The 15,084-nt window shown below is 43.5% G+C and overlaps 1 long non-coding RNA gene across 1 annotated transcript; it reads left to right on the forward strand.

The window, feature by feature from the left end:
- Nucleotides 1-1,232: 1,232 nt before the first annotated feature.
- On the forward strand, nucleotides 1,233-14,866 carry LOC142300504 (uncharacterized). The gene is made up of 3 exons (XR_012752671.1): nucleotides 1,233-1,294; nucleotides 13,262-13,340; nucleotides 13,581-14,866. It is a non-coding gene; the product is annotated as an uncharacterized LOC142300504 (long non-coding RNA).
- Nucleotides 14,867-15,084: the final 218 nt, after the last annotated feature.

A 15,084-nucleotide genomic window follows, 5' to 3' on the forward strand; every position in this document is an offset into this window, starting at 1 on the left:
CCCGGGACTGGTATCTGGGTACCTTTGAAACCATGCAGATCTGGACTTTTACAGTCCGGGTCCACCCATCACTATTCTAGAGCTATTATTGCATAAATTGAAATTGGTCAGAAGTGAAAAAATTGGCTTTGGGGCGGAGGGATTAAAGGGGTTGTCCAAAAAGAGATTGATCACCTATACACAGTTAAAATGTCTAATAGCTGAGGGCGGACTAACTATTAGAAGAAACAGCTGGCTTAGCTGTTTTTATCAGTTCCTTTTGCAATTAAATGGAACAATAGAGTGTATCTTCACTCTATTAAGGTCTCATTACCACTATTCTAGCTAGTTGAGCGAGTACCAGCAGTAGGGTCCCCAGTGATCACACATCTATCACCTATCCTTTAAATAGTTGATAAATGTCCTTTCTGGGGCAACCCTTTTAATATTTAGCCATAATATGGCAGTATTACGTGAACCTTGACTATATGGTATTATACTATGCATGATATAATAGTATTGTTCCTATTTGTCCTGGGACTTTGATCCAACCCTGGATCATACTAGGATAAATTAATGAACGTTTCTGCTAGTTGCATGCATTCAGAACATCTCCAGTCAGCAGTGTGTATTCGGAAAACCCTCAGCAAGACAGTCGGTGAATTATTGAAGCTGAAAGAATAATCTACCCAGCCTTGTCAGAAAGCCGAGTGTTCTCCGGGGAACGGCAGGGTTTTCCTCTTACACACGGGGAATACTGAGCAGGGTTACCGCATTTAAAGCAGATCTATCCTTTTCTATTTGCCCTGGCTAACTGCGTAGAGCTGAGTTTATCTTTTTTAGCAGCATGACCTTTTGCAAAAAGGCTTAAGCTTTAACATGTCACCATAAAGGGACTCCCTGATACTTAGCATTTTCCTTTTAGAGAATAATTCAGAAAGAAGCATTTCTCTTAATTCCAGCCAACATGTGGGAAGTAAAACATCTGCAGGTACAAATGTTTCCCTGGTAACCTAGTTCCTATGGCATTAGATGCTTATATGCCCTAATGCACTTATGTAACATACAAGAAGACTAAATTGGCAGTAATAATAGCAAAAGGTTTTAGAGATTTGCAAACAGTAGGATATCTGTAAAAGAAAAGAAAAAGAAAAACAGCTTCAGAACATTTTCTGGTAAAGACTTCCCCCAGGGGCTGTAGAGCTTTATATTACAGAGTCTGAAAAATTCTGCTGTGAGGATCTACTAAGTACAACACAGAAAGCGCCAGCGACAGAGGGAACGTGCCATTGTGCTTGGAGCAGATAAATGCGGGGTAGGTATTTTGCCTGGGGGAAATGCCAATCATATTTCAAGAGCATTTATAGCTGGTCATTGGAAATGACATTTATTCTTGTCCAGCCACACAAACAGAAGTAGAATTCAACATCATTATTTGTATCATGTTCTGTATTCTGTGTATCCACAATTCTGTTCTATATGACATTGTGTTAGCTGACCAAAGACAAGTGCATCCCAATAAATTAGAATATTATCAAAAAGTGAATTTATTTCAGTAATTCAATACAAAAAGGGAAACGCATATATTATACAGTGGAACCTCGCTTAACGAGTAACCCAGTTAGCGAATATTTTGCCTAATGAGCAAAGTTTACTGTAAATTTGTAACTCGGTTTACGAGAAAGCCTTGCTATATGAGCAAAATACTCACCGCACACGCTTCCGGTTCCATACATCCACCGCGCTCTAACCCGCTCTTACAGTACGCACAAACGCACACAAGCACGCACAAACACACACAAACAAACACGCACGCACATACAGTATTATGCTCACCTTACCTTCTGTTCCATCGCCGGCCTCATGGTTCTTGTAGTTCGCCGGTATAGGATGTGTATCGGCATTCGGCAAGCATCGCGACGAGGCAGGAACTTCTGCTGTCAGCCACTACTCAAAGGCAACGCACTGGCCAATCAGAAGCAAGCGGCTCCTTTGACGTCAGCACTCTGGCAGTGGATGTTCCTCTCTCGTCATGATGGTTACCCGATACACATCCCGTACCAGCGAACAGCAAGTCCCAGGAGACCAACGATGGAACGGAAGGTAAGGTGAGCATAATATGTGTTTATGCATGCGTGTTTGTGTGTGTTTCTGTGTGTGTGTGTTTGTACGTGTTTGTGCGTGTTTGTGCGCGTTTGTACGTGTGTAGAATGGCACAATAGGGGACCAGGGTGGGATATTTAACAAGTTGTGGAACAAATTGTCTGCATTGCAATGATTTCCTATGGGAAATTTTGCTTTGCTGAACAAGTAACTTGGTTAACAAGCACAGTCCCAGAACGGATTGTTCTCGTTAACCAAGGTTCCACTGTATAGATTAATTACACACAGAGGGATCTATTTCAAGTATTTATTTTGTTAATGTTGCTGATTATGGCTTACAGCCAATGAAAATCCAAAAGTCATTATCTCAGAAAATTAGAATATTATATAAGTGTAGCGCCCCTGAAACCATCAGGGTGCTACAAGGTTCTGCATCCCCACAAGGATGCAGAGCCTACCCCCTTAGGGACCCAGAACTCCAGTGCCAGTACCAACAAAAACCCAGGTAATCCCAATTTTCCCCAACAATCCCCCATACAATGGTACTCAGCAAGGGTGGGACCAATGGATGGCCGCCTAGAGGTGGAGCCAATCCAATCCACTAGTTGACCAGGTGGGAGGGGCCGACAGTGGACAAAAAAGTCAGTAGTAGTCCAGGAGAGAGAGTTGAAAGAGGAGACGTCCTGACTCGGGTTAACGGTGACCTGGTACCCAGGAGAGGTGGTTGCTGGTGGAGTACGGTGGAGTACTCCCGCATCTATGCACCGACTGGGTACAGGGCCCTAGAACAAAAAATAGCTTCAGGCCGACCTATTAACACCCAATGCAAAACGACTATTCCTGGCTCACCGCGTTATATATTAGGTGCTCAGAAAAAACAGCAAGTCTAATAGAGAATAATTCTGGCACACTTCGAGGATATATGAAAAAGAGAAACTCTTGGAATGCTTAAATGGTTTTATTTGTGCATGAGTCAAAAAATGATGATAATTCATCCATCCAACGTTTCGACCATTTGAGGTCTTTGTCAAGGACAAATTTATCTAGTATAACAGAAACATGCGCACCGTTAGTGCATGAAAAATACAAATCAACATAGCATAATCATAGCATTGGTTGTGACAATAGTCTCTGATAACATCATGATAGCACATAACCAAACAAGGACATACATAAGCTCATGAAATCCATGTATTGGAATACAATAAAAAGCCTAACAAAGAAAAAAGCAGCTCATGAAAAGTATACCTAACATTTAGCAAATGAGGGCAGTAGTGACCCACCTATATGGACAACTGTGTGGTGTATGTTCAATAATACGAAGACATCACCATGAAGTCAAAAATGGACAAAGGTGCAATCCTATGTAGGAAACAAAATAAAATGAATGTCGTATACAAAACATACAAATATGCAGATCAGAAGACTTTCATTCTTCTGCAATGCCTATATATAGGTGTGCCTTTCTCCACTTATACCTTATGCATTGGAGTAAATTGATGATAAATAGTAGTGGCCTTTTTCCAGAGGGAATGAGATATAGACAATTCTAGATGCAAGTAGATATAAATATGCGCATTAGAATGATACATGGATTATCCTAACTATATGTATTTATGACAAAAGTGAAGTGATACATCATGAAGGAAAGTAGTCTACCTGAAAACACTGTTTAGCTGTCAAAGGTAGATGCCTAAGGGCATGAGAAAAAATTTCGTGTTTCCTTCACTGATGGTTTCTCAGTTGCCTCAGAAGAAAAGGAATGTTCTGAGCAAGAGAGTCACAAATACTTGCATTAACGTATAAAGCAGGGAGAAAAGACATATATAGTGACTTCTGTGTATTGTATAACAGATAGTAAGAAGGCAAAAAGCTACCTGAAAAATGCAGAAATAGTATACTGATACTTGCACTGAGGAATTCACAATGGCCTCAGGGTAACATAAGTGCTATGGACAAAATATATGAACACCAGGAATTACAAGCAGGATAAGAAAACCAGTATAAGGTACATGTGATAAGATAGATAATGTATCAGTGTTACCTTAATATTGTTCCAAAAAGGGTGAACATGTATAGGATCATACAATGAGAAGGACTCCTTATGGGGTTCTCAAAGAGACCCTATGGAAAATGTATGATTATAAGTATTAAATCGTATATGGGATGTAAATAGCAGGCTGATATAGACACATACCTGAGGTATTAGATACAGGAAAGGGCTAGTGAGCCATATACGATGTCACAAATCTAAATAGAAATGTGGGAAGTAAATAATATGTTCCATAGTGCTAGTGGCTCAAGGAGACAAGTACACATACCTTGCGTTGGTGATATAGGGTGTGGGCCCCAAGGAGACGTGCCTAGTGCGGTGGTGGTGTGTCCTTATGTAGTGGGAGCAGTGCAGCGTCCACCATCATGCTTCCTGGATGGTGGAACGCAGTGTGAGCCGGTGGAGCGCACGCCGCGCATGCGCAGTGCAGCGCGCCGCACCGCGCATGCGCCTGGAGCGCAGCATCAGCTCAAGGGGAGGAAGTGTGTCAGAGGAGGTGTGTATGTGCATAGAGGTCGGGGATTGGCCTGTGGATCGCATGGTGAGCGCGCACAGCGCCACCAAGTGGCCCAGCACGCGCACCCAGTACGGAGCACAGGCCAAAGTGAAAGGGTGATAGAAAGGTGAACCGGCCAATGGACTGCGCCCAGCGTGTACACAGCGCCAATTCATTGGCACTGCGCGCAAGCAGGGCACAAGGCAAAGGCCAGGAGGGATAACATGCAAAGTATGATTAAATAATGGGAATGTGTGTGAACCTAATAAGAGGGATCGCAGTGTACTGGCCTGTGGATTGCACGTGGCAAGTGCGCAGTGTCGGGCCATTTGCACTAACGCACGAGCCGGGCACAGAGCACATGTCAGAAAATAACGAACCGAATGATTACATTATACACAGTGCACAACAACAGAGAGTCTGGTGATGGTCCCTCATAGATGAGCGTGGCTGTGGTGATGACAAAAGGTTGGTGCAAGAACGGTGGAGGGATCAGGTAGGAGGTGGAGCCTGGAACAAAGAAAAAACAATTAGAGAGAAAAATACATGTCACCATGTGTACTAGAATGGTATTCTCACTTATCCTTATACTGGGTTTTTGACAATCATATGTACAGGGACTCATTAAACATATTGTGCATATCTATTTGGCCAACAATACCATAGATCAGAAACTAGCTGATTTTCTTATTAAAGCCCACCTCATCACACCGGTGTTTTATACCTTACCCAAGGTCCATAAAAACATGAGTCAACCTGCCGTTCGCCCAATTGTGGCTTCAACAGAATCCGTCTTATCGCCCCTCGCCATCACGGTTGAGAGAATCCTTACTCCTCTCATACCTAATATCAGATCATACCTTAAAGATACTTCTGACTTCTTGACACAATTACAATCCATTGAGTCGTTACCACCTGAATGTCTTTTAGTATCCCTTGATGTCAATAGTCTTTATACTAGTATACAACATCTTGATGGCATTCAGGCAGTAAAATGGTTCTTGAATGGTTCTTGAATAGACACAGTACTCACTCTTCCTCACAAAACCAATTTTGCATTGATCTTCTCCAACTGGTTCTAGAAAATAATTTTTTTCTGTTCCAAGACCAATTTTATTTGCAGAAACGGGGGACCGCGATGGGCTCAAATTTGGCACCCCCGTATGCTAATATTTTTATGGCACATTTTGAAGAATTTCACATTTACAATCATCCACTTTGGTTGGAACATGTGATTACATGGAAAAGGTACATTGATGACATCTTCATCATCTGGCGGGGCGATGTCGCTTCTCTATCACAATTTCACACTGAGATTAATTCCCTCATACAAGGTCTCACTTTTTCCATTCAATTTGATACCCATAATATTAATTTTCTAGATACCATGGTAATATCATCTGCCGGCATCCTCAGCACGGATTTGTATGTGAAACCGACTGACCGTAATAGTCTTTTGCATTTTACAAGCTGCCACCCCGTCACACCAAACAAAGTCTTCCCATTTCCCAACATCAGCGTGTGGCACGAATCGTATCTGACCCAGCACAACGTGATGTAAGATCCTCAGAAATGAGTATGAAGTTTCTCCAGAGGGGATATCCTATTGATATCGCCAATAAGAAACTCTCTCAAAGACCCACCACTGGGAAGAATATCCCGCGCATTCCGTGTATAAACACTTATCATCCCTTCTCTCCTCTCATTAAGAGCATAATTTGTAAACATTGGCCGCTGCTGAACAAGGCTTATCCTGAAGTAAGCGAATTTAGCGTACCTCCTTTGTTTTGCAACAAGAGGCCTCGTAATCTCCGGGATAATTTTGTGAGGGCAGACATAGGTTCCAGTAAGACTGTACTGAGGCAAACCTTTCTCGGTACTCCCAAAAAGGGCAATTTTCCGTGTCACCACTGCACACAGTGCAACAATCTTACCAGGGGGGACACTTTCACTCATCCCTTATCAGGACGAATTTTTTCCATACATGGATTTTTCACATGCGAGTCCTCTTTTGTAGTCTACCTCATTAAGTGTCCCTGCGGTCTCGGATATGTTGGGGAGACCACCCAACATGTCCGAGACCGGATTAGTAAACATAAATCCACTATAAGATGCAGACAGATGATGCTCCCTATCCCGTACCATTTTATTACACATGGTCATACGATTGCGCAATTGAAGTACCAGGTACTGGAACATGTACCCACACCTAGAAGGGGTGGTAACAGAGTACGTACCCTTAAGGAAAGGGAATCTTATTGGATATTTACCCTGAATACACTGGAACCGAGAGGTCTTAACCCCTTCACGACCGCGGGCCGTAAAATTACGTCCTATTTTAACGTGACTTAACGACCAGGGACGTAATTTTACGGCCTAAACTTCATTTGATTGCCGTGGCCATAGCAACGGCTTTCAAATGATGTCCCCTGCTGTTTCTTACAGCAGGGGACCTTTGCTTGACCCCAGGGGGGGCGGCATCGCCACCCCCTATCGACGATTGATGTGATTGGCTGTTCAAATCTGAACCGCCAACCACATCGATCGCACTAATTTCGGCAAAAATAATGCCCGAATTAGTGCGATCCTGTGAGATCCAGCTATGAGATGCCGCAGCTGCTGCAGCATATCATAGGTGGACCTCAAACATGTCGCCCCCAGCCCCTGCAGCACTGATTGGAGCGATCGTGCTATGACGCGCAATCGCTCCAATCAGTGTGCAGTGGGGCGGTCTGATCTGCCGGTGGCCGCCCTCCCCAGGCCTGTGCTGGCCTGTGAGCCCTCCCCCAACATGTCTGCAGCGTGCAGTGGCTGGTACTTGTGGTACCACGCCACCGCTGCTGCCGCCGCCGATGTCACCGCCGCTCCGGCTCCACGTGAGTATTGCGCGCTTCCCGTGATGGCCCCTGCATGCTCCCTGATGTGCCGCCCTGCTGCGATCTGCCTCCTGCTGCGATCTGCCCCCTGCTATGTGCTTCCCTGCTGTGATCTGCCCCCTGCCATGTGCTTCCCTGCCGCGATCTGCCCCCTGCCAATGTGCTTCCCTGTTGCGATCTGCGATCTGCTGCACGTGAGTACTGTGCTCACTTTGCAGCCCGTGCGCGCTCCCGTGGTGCCCCTGCGCGCTGCCGTGATAGCCCCTGCCGTGCCCCCCCCCCCCCGCGATCTGCTCCCCCCAACCGGCCCCCTCCCCCCCCTGACATCCCGATCCGGTCCCCCCGCGATCTGACTGCCTCCCCCATTATCTCTATTCTGCTTCTGCAGCTCCCTCTCCGGTCTCCCCCTCTGCTCTCCCCCCTCCCCCTCTGCTCTCAACCCCCCCTCTGCTCTCACCCCCCCTCTCCCCCTCTGCTCTCCCCCGACGTCCTCTTACCTGTCTTCACCGGCCTGATCACATCTGCGTCCATCGCTGGGTCCTTCCTGGGCATTCTGCTGATCTGCCTGCTGCTCCTGTAAAGCTGTCCATCTCTCTGCCATCTGTTCCTCTGCAGCTCTTCTGGTCAGTGATCCTCCTGCTAGTCCTCTGGGTACTGTGAGTATAACTTTTTTTTTTTTTCCGTATCCCCTGTCCATTTTTACACCTCATCCGTCCGTGCGTCCTGCCAAGCGCTGATCAGGGATGCAGATAACGGATCTGCATCCGTGGTCTGTTTTTGGCGTGACTTTTTTCCGTATTCACGACGCTTTTTGTATCACATCCATCCGTGCGTCCCGCCGAGCGCTGATCAGGGATGCAGATAACGGATCGGCATCCATGGTCAATTTTTGGCGTGACTTTTTTCCGTATTCACGACGCTTTTTGTATCGCATCCGTCCGTGCGTCCCGCCAAGCGCTGATCAGGGATGCAGATAACGGATCTGCATCCGTGGTCAGTTTTTGGCGTGACTTTTTTCCGTATTCACGACGCTTTTTGTATCGCATCCGTCCGTGCGTCCCGCCAAGCGCTGATCAGGGATGCAGATAACGGATCTGCATCCGTGGTCAGTTTTTGGCGTGACTTTTTTCCATATTCACGACGCTTTTTGTATCACATCCGTCCGTGCGTCCCGCCGAGCGTTGATTAGGGATGCAGATAACTGATCTGCATCCGTGGTCAGTTTTTGGCGTGACTTTTTTCCGTATTTGCGACGCTTTTTGTATCGCATCCGTCCGTGCATCCCACCAAGCGCTGATCAGGGATGCACAAAACGTATCTGCATCCATGGACAATTTTTGGCGTGACTTTTTTTTTTACGTATCCCCGACGCTTTTTTTTATCGCATCCGACCGTGCGTCCTGCAGCGGCCGATCAGTGCACTGCGTCTGTGCGTTTGAAAAGTCAAATGGCGCTCCTTCTCTTCTGAGCCCCGCCATGCGCCCAAACAATTACTTTCCACCACATATGAGGTATCTGCGTACTCAGGAGAAAATGCACAATACATTTTATGGTGCATTTTTTCCTGATAGCCTTGTGAAAAAAAAAGCTACCTAGTTGAAGCAACCGTTTTGTGGTAAAAAAAAATTTTTTTCTTTTCACGGCTCAACGCTATAAACTTCTGTGAAGCCCCCAGGTGTTCAAAGTGCTCACCAAACATCTAGAAAAATTATTTGAGGGCTCTAGTTTCCAAAATGGTGTCACTTGTGGGGGAGCTCCACTGTTTAGGCACCATAGGGGGTCTCCAAACGTGACATGGCGTCCGCTAATGATTCCAACCAATTTTGCTGTCAAATGGCGCTCCTTCTCTTCTGAGCCCCGCCATGCGCCCAAACAATTACTTTCCACCACATATGAGGTATCTGCGTACTCAGGAGAAAATGCACAATACATTTTATGGTGCATTTTTTCCTGATAGCCTTGTGAAAAAAAAAGCTACCTAGTTGAAGCAACCGTTTTGTGGTAAAAAAAATTTTTTTTCTTTTCACGGCTCAACGCTATAAACTTCTGTGAAGCCCTTAGGTGTTCAAAATGCTCACCAAACATCTAGAAAAATTATTTGAGGGCTCTAGTTTCCAAAATGGGGTGACTTGTGGGGGAGCTCCATTGTTTAGGCAACTCAGGGGGTCTTCATACCCCACATGGCGTCCGCTAATGAGTGCAGCTAATTTTGCACTCAAAAATTCAAATGGCGCTCCTTGCCTTCCGAGCACTGCCGTGTGTCCAAAGATTTGATTTCCACCACATATGAGGTATCTGCGTATTCAGGAGAAAATGCACAATACATTTTATGGTGCATTTTTTCCTGTTACCCTTGTAAAAAAAAAAGCTACCTAGTTGAAGCAACCGTTTTGTTGTAAAAAAAATTTTTTTTCTTTTCACGGCTCAACGCTATAAACTTCTTTGAAGCCCCCAGGTGTTCAAAGTGCTCACCAAACATCTAGAACAATTATTTGAGGGCTCTAGTTTCCAAAATGGGGTCACTTGTGGGGGAGCTCCATTGTTTAGGCACCTCAGGGGGTCTTCAAACCCGACATGGCGTCCGCTAACAGGTGCAGCTAATTTTGCACTCAAAAATTCAAATGGCGCTCCTTGCCTTCCGAGCACTGCTGTGTGTCCAAACATTTGATTTCCACCACATATGAGGTATCTGCGTACTCAGGAGAAAATGCACAATACATTTTATGGTGCATTTTTTCCTGTTACCCTTGTGAAAAAAAAAGTTACCTAGTTGAAGCAACCGTTTTGTTGTAAAAAAAATGTTTTTTCTTTTCACGGCTCAACGCTATAAACTTCTGTGAAGCCCCCAGGGGTTCAAAGTGCTCACCAAACATCTAGAAAAATTATTTGAGGGCTCTAGTTTCCAAAATGGGGTCACTTGTGGGGGAGCTCCATTGGTTAGGCACCTCAGGGGGTCTTCAAACCCGACATGGCGTCCGCTAATGAGTGCAGCTAATTTTGCGTTCAAAAATTCAAATGGCGCTCCTTCCCTTCCGAGCTCTGCCGTGCGCCCAAACAATTGATTTTTACCACATATGGGGTATCAGCGTACTCAGGAGAACATGACAATAAATTGTATTGTGTACTTTCTCTTTTCTCCCTTGTAAAAATGAAAATTTTATGGCTAAAGTAACATTTTTGTGTTAAAAAGTAAAATTTTCATTTTTTCCTTCCCCATTGCTTTGGTTCCTGTGAAGCACCTAAAGGGTTAATAAACTTATTGGATGTGGTTTTGAGCAGTGTGAGGGGTGTAGTTTTTAGAATGGGGTCACTTTTGGGTATTTTCTGTCACCTAGGCCTCTCAAAGTCACCTCAAATGTAATGTGGTCCCTAAAAAAAATTATTTTGTAAATTTTGTTGGAAAAATGAGAATTTGCTGATGACCTTTGACCCCTTCTAACTTCCTAACGGAAAAAAAATTTGTTTCGAAAATTGCGCTGGTGTAAAGTAGACAAGTGGGAAATGTTATTTAGTAACTATTTTGTGTGACATATCTCTCAGATTTATGGGCATAAATTTTCAAAGTTTGAAAATTGCGAAATTTTCAAAATTTTCGCCAAATTTCCTAAATTTTCACAAATAAACGCAAAAAATATCGGCCTAAATTTACCACTGACATGAAGTACAATATGTCACGAAAAAACAATCTCAGAATCGCCAGGATCCGTTGAAGCGTTCCAGAGTTATAACCTGTCAAAGTGACACTGGTCAGAATTGTAAAAAATGGCCCGGTCATTAGGGTGTTTTAGTGGCCGGGGGTGAAGGGGTTAATAGGGAACACGATATGTGTATTTAATGATGTTCATTGTCTGATAGGTTTCGTTTATACGTCGCTTTACTATCTTGAATATTTACTATATTGATTGAGATTGGTCGACTTTTGTTGCTTTTCAGCCTCTGAGTGGTCATCTATAATATGATTGTCAAAAACCCAGTATAAGGATAAGTGAGCATACCATTCTAGTACACATGGTGACATGTATTTTTCTCTCTAATTGTTTTTTCTTTGTTCCAGGCTCCACCTCCTACCTGATCCCTCCACCGTTCTTGCACCAACCTTTTGTCATCACCACAGCCACGCTCATCTATGAGGGACCATCACCAGACTCTCTGTTGTTGTGCACTGTGTATAATGTAATCATTCGGTTCGTTATTTTCTGACATGTGCTCTGTGCCCGGCTCGTGCGTTAGTGCAAATGGCCCGACACTGCGCACTTGCCACGTGCAATCCACAGACCAGTACACTGCGATCCCTCTTATTAGGTTCACACACATTCCCATTATTTAATCGTTATACTTTGCATGTTATCCCTCCTGGCCTTTGCCTTGTGCCCTGCTTGCGCGCAGTGCCAATGAATTGGCGCTGTGTACACGCTGGGCGCAGTCCATTGGCCGGTTCACCTTTCTATCACCCTTTCACTTTGGCCTGTGCTCCGTACTGGGTGCGCGTGCTGGGCCACTTGGTGGCGCTGTGCGCGCTCACCATGCGATCCACAGGCCAATCCCCGACCTCTATGCACATACACACCTCCTCTGACACACTTCCTCCCCTTGAGCTGATGCTGCGCTCCGGGCGCATGCGCGGTGCGGCGCGCTGCACTGTGCATGCGCGGCGTGCGCTCCACCGGCTCACACTGCGTTCCACCATCCAGGAAGCATGATGGTGGACGCTGCACTGCTCCCACTACATAAGGACACACCACCACCGCACTAGGCACGTCTCCTTGGGGCCCACACCCTATATCACCAACGCAAGGTATGTGTACTTGTCTCCTTGAGCCACTAGCACTATGGAACATATTATTTACTTCCCACATTTCTATTTAGATTTGTGACATCGTATATGGCTCACTAGCCCTTTCCTGTATCTAATACCTCAGGTATGTGTCTATATCAGCCTGCTATTTACATCCCATATACGATTTAATACTTATAATCATACATTTTCCATAGGGTCTCTTTGAGAACCCCATAAGGAGTCCTTCTCATTGTATGATCCTATACATGTTCACCCTTTTTGGAACAATATTAAGGTAACACTGATACATTATCTATCTTATCACATGTACCTTATACTGGTTTTCTTATCCTGCTTGTAATTCCTGGTGTTCATATATTTTGTCCATAGCACTTATGTTACCCTGAGGCCATTGTGAATTCCTCAGTGCAAGTATCAGTATACTATTTCTGCATTTTTCAGGTAGCTTTTTGCCTTCTTACTATCTGTTATACAATACACAGAAGTCACTATATATGTCTTTTCTCCCTGCTTTATACGTTAATGCAAGTATTTGTGACTCTCTTGCTCAGAACATTCCTTTTCTTCTGAGGCAACTGAGAAACCATCAGTGAAGGAAACACGAAATTTTTTCTCATGCCCTTAGGCATCTACCTTTGACAGCTAAACAGTGTTTTCAGGTAGACTACTTTCCTTCATGATGTATCACTTCACTTTTGTCATAAATACATATAGTTAGGATAATCCATGTATCATTCTAATGCGCATATTTATATCTACTTGCATCTAGAATTGTCTATATCTCATTCCCTCTGGAAAAAGGCCACTACTATTTATCATCAATTTACTCCAATGCATAAGGTATAAGTGGAGAAAGGCACACCTATATATAGGCATTGCAGAAGAATGAAAGTCTTCTGATCTGCATATTTGTATGTTTTGTATACGACATTCATTTTATTTTGTTTCCTACATAGGATTGCACCTTTGTCCATTTTTGACTTCATGGTGATGTCTTCGTATTATTGAACATACACCACACAGTTGTCCATATAGGTGGGTCACTACTGCCCTCATTTGCTAAATGTTAGGTATACTTTTCATGAGCTGCTTTTTTCTTTGTTAGGCTTTTTATTGTATTCCAATACATGGATTTCATGAGCTTATGTATGTCCTTGTTTGGTTATGTGCTATCATGATGTTATCAGAGACTATTGTCACAACCAATGCTATGATTATGCTATGTTGATTTGTATTTTTCATGCACTAACGGTGCGCATGTTTCTGTTATACTAGATAAATTTGTCCTTGACAAAGACCTCAAATGGTCGAAACGTTGGATGGATGAATTATCATCATTTTTTGACTCATGCACAAATAAAACCATTTAAGCATTCCAAGAGTTTCTCTTTTTCAGATATCCTCGAAGTGTGCCAGAATTATTCTCTATTAGACCTATTAACACCTGCACAGCAAAGGGGACCATCAAGGACCTTGCTGATCCTAAAGAATCCAAAGACTCAGTAGCAATGGGAGAACCGGGGACAGGACCAGAGACTCCAACCCCACAGGGTTCACGCTACCGTCAGGCAGACAGAAGTGGACAAACCACAGAACGGGGACCCCCAATGTTCCATACCACAGAGACCCACTTACCAAAGACATAGGAAGGAAAGGAAATTCCGGCGCTACGGAGTGTATCAGCCACCACTCAGGATAAATTTCCAACTTGCTGTTCATTAAAAAGTGAAGCATGTACAAAATCTTCATACAAAAAACTTCCAGCAAGTAGAAAAAATGTTGACAGTGCTACGCGTTTCGGCTACATATTGTAGCCTTTGTCAAGTGATGCTATCCAGTCATGATAAACTTATAAATCCTACTAATGGGAAAAAAACTCCTGTTGTAACAGGTGTTTTTCCAAACCAATTAGTCAGTAACATTAACCCATTAGAAAGTCATGGAATGGATCCGGTCTAATAAGTAAATTTTATACTTATGTGTCAGTACATAGGAGAAAAAACATTCAAAAATGACAAATGTAATTATTATGAACAGAGACATATATAAACCATTAGAAATAAAGACAAAGCAAAAAAAAAGGCAAAAAAAACCCCACATCATTATTTCTAGTTGTTTTGTATAGAAGACATGGGTGTTCACTTTCAGTATATAAACCAACGATTGTGGAATAATACCCCCATATAAGACTTGCGAACTCTATTGTGTGTATTGTCACATGGAAGAACTACTTTAAGTGAAAATAGTTGTAAAAATCACATCATATATTGACATATCCCCTATTTGAAGGTATTTGAGAATATTATCTAGGTTAGGTCCTAAGACAAGTGCACTTGCTGTCGATGTATGTATTGTGTATGTTTAATATGTGTCTCTATGAGGAGAGCATTAACTAACCGTGTTTGATGCTTCATAAAAAAATATCTTAATATAATCATACAAAAAGCCACACAATGTGTCTGTTTGTCACATGCAGAAGTCCCCAGCCAACAAAATCTGATGTGTCTAATTATTGTTGTCTAAATTGATTTACAGACAGGGAGAGTTATCATAAAAAGAAAAAAAAAAGGATGGTTTTTATTTTTTTATATTTTTCAATTATATTGTAATATGAGGTCCCTGCGGATATTGAGACCCTCTGGCTGCCTGGTGCCCAACTTAAATATCCAATAACTCTCCCTATTTAGTACCTTACGTCTGAAATTGCCGCCTCTTATGGGTCTATGGACTTTTTCTATACCACAAAAGGAAAAACCTGTGTTGTTTCCTCCATGTATGC

The sequence above is a fragment of the Anomaloglossus baeobatrachus genome, chromosome 1, assembly GCF_048569485.1.
Source record: "Anomaloglossus baeobatrachus isolate aAnoBae1 chromosome 1, aAnoBae1.hap1, whole genome shotgun sequence".
NCBI classification, from domain to species: domain Eukaryota; kingdom Metazoa; phylum Chordata; class Amphibia; order Anura; family Aromobatidae; genus Anomaloglossus; species Anomaloglossus baeobatrachus.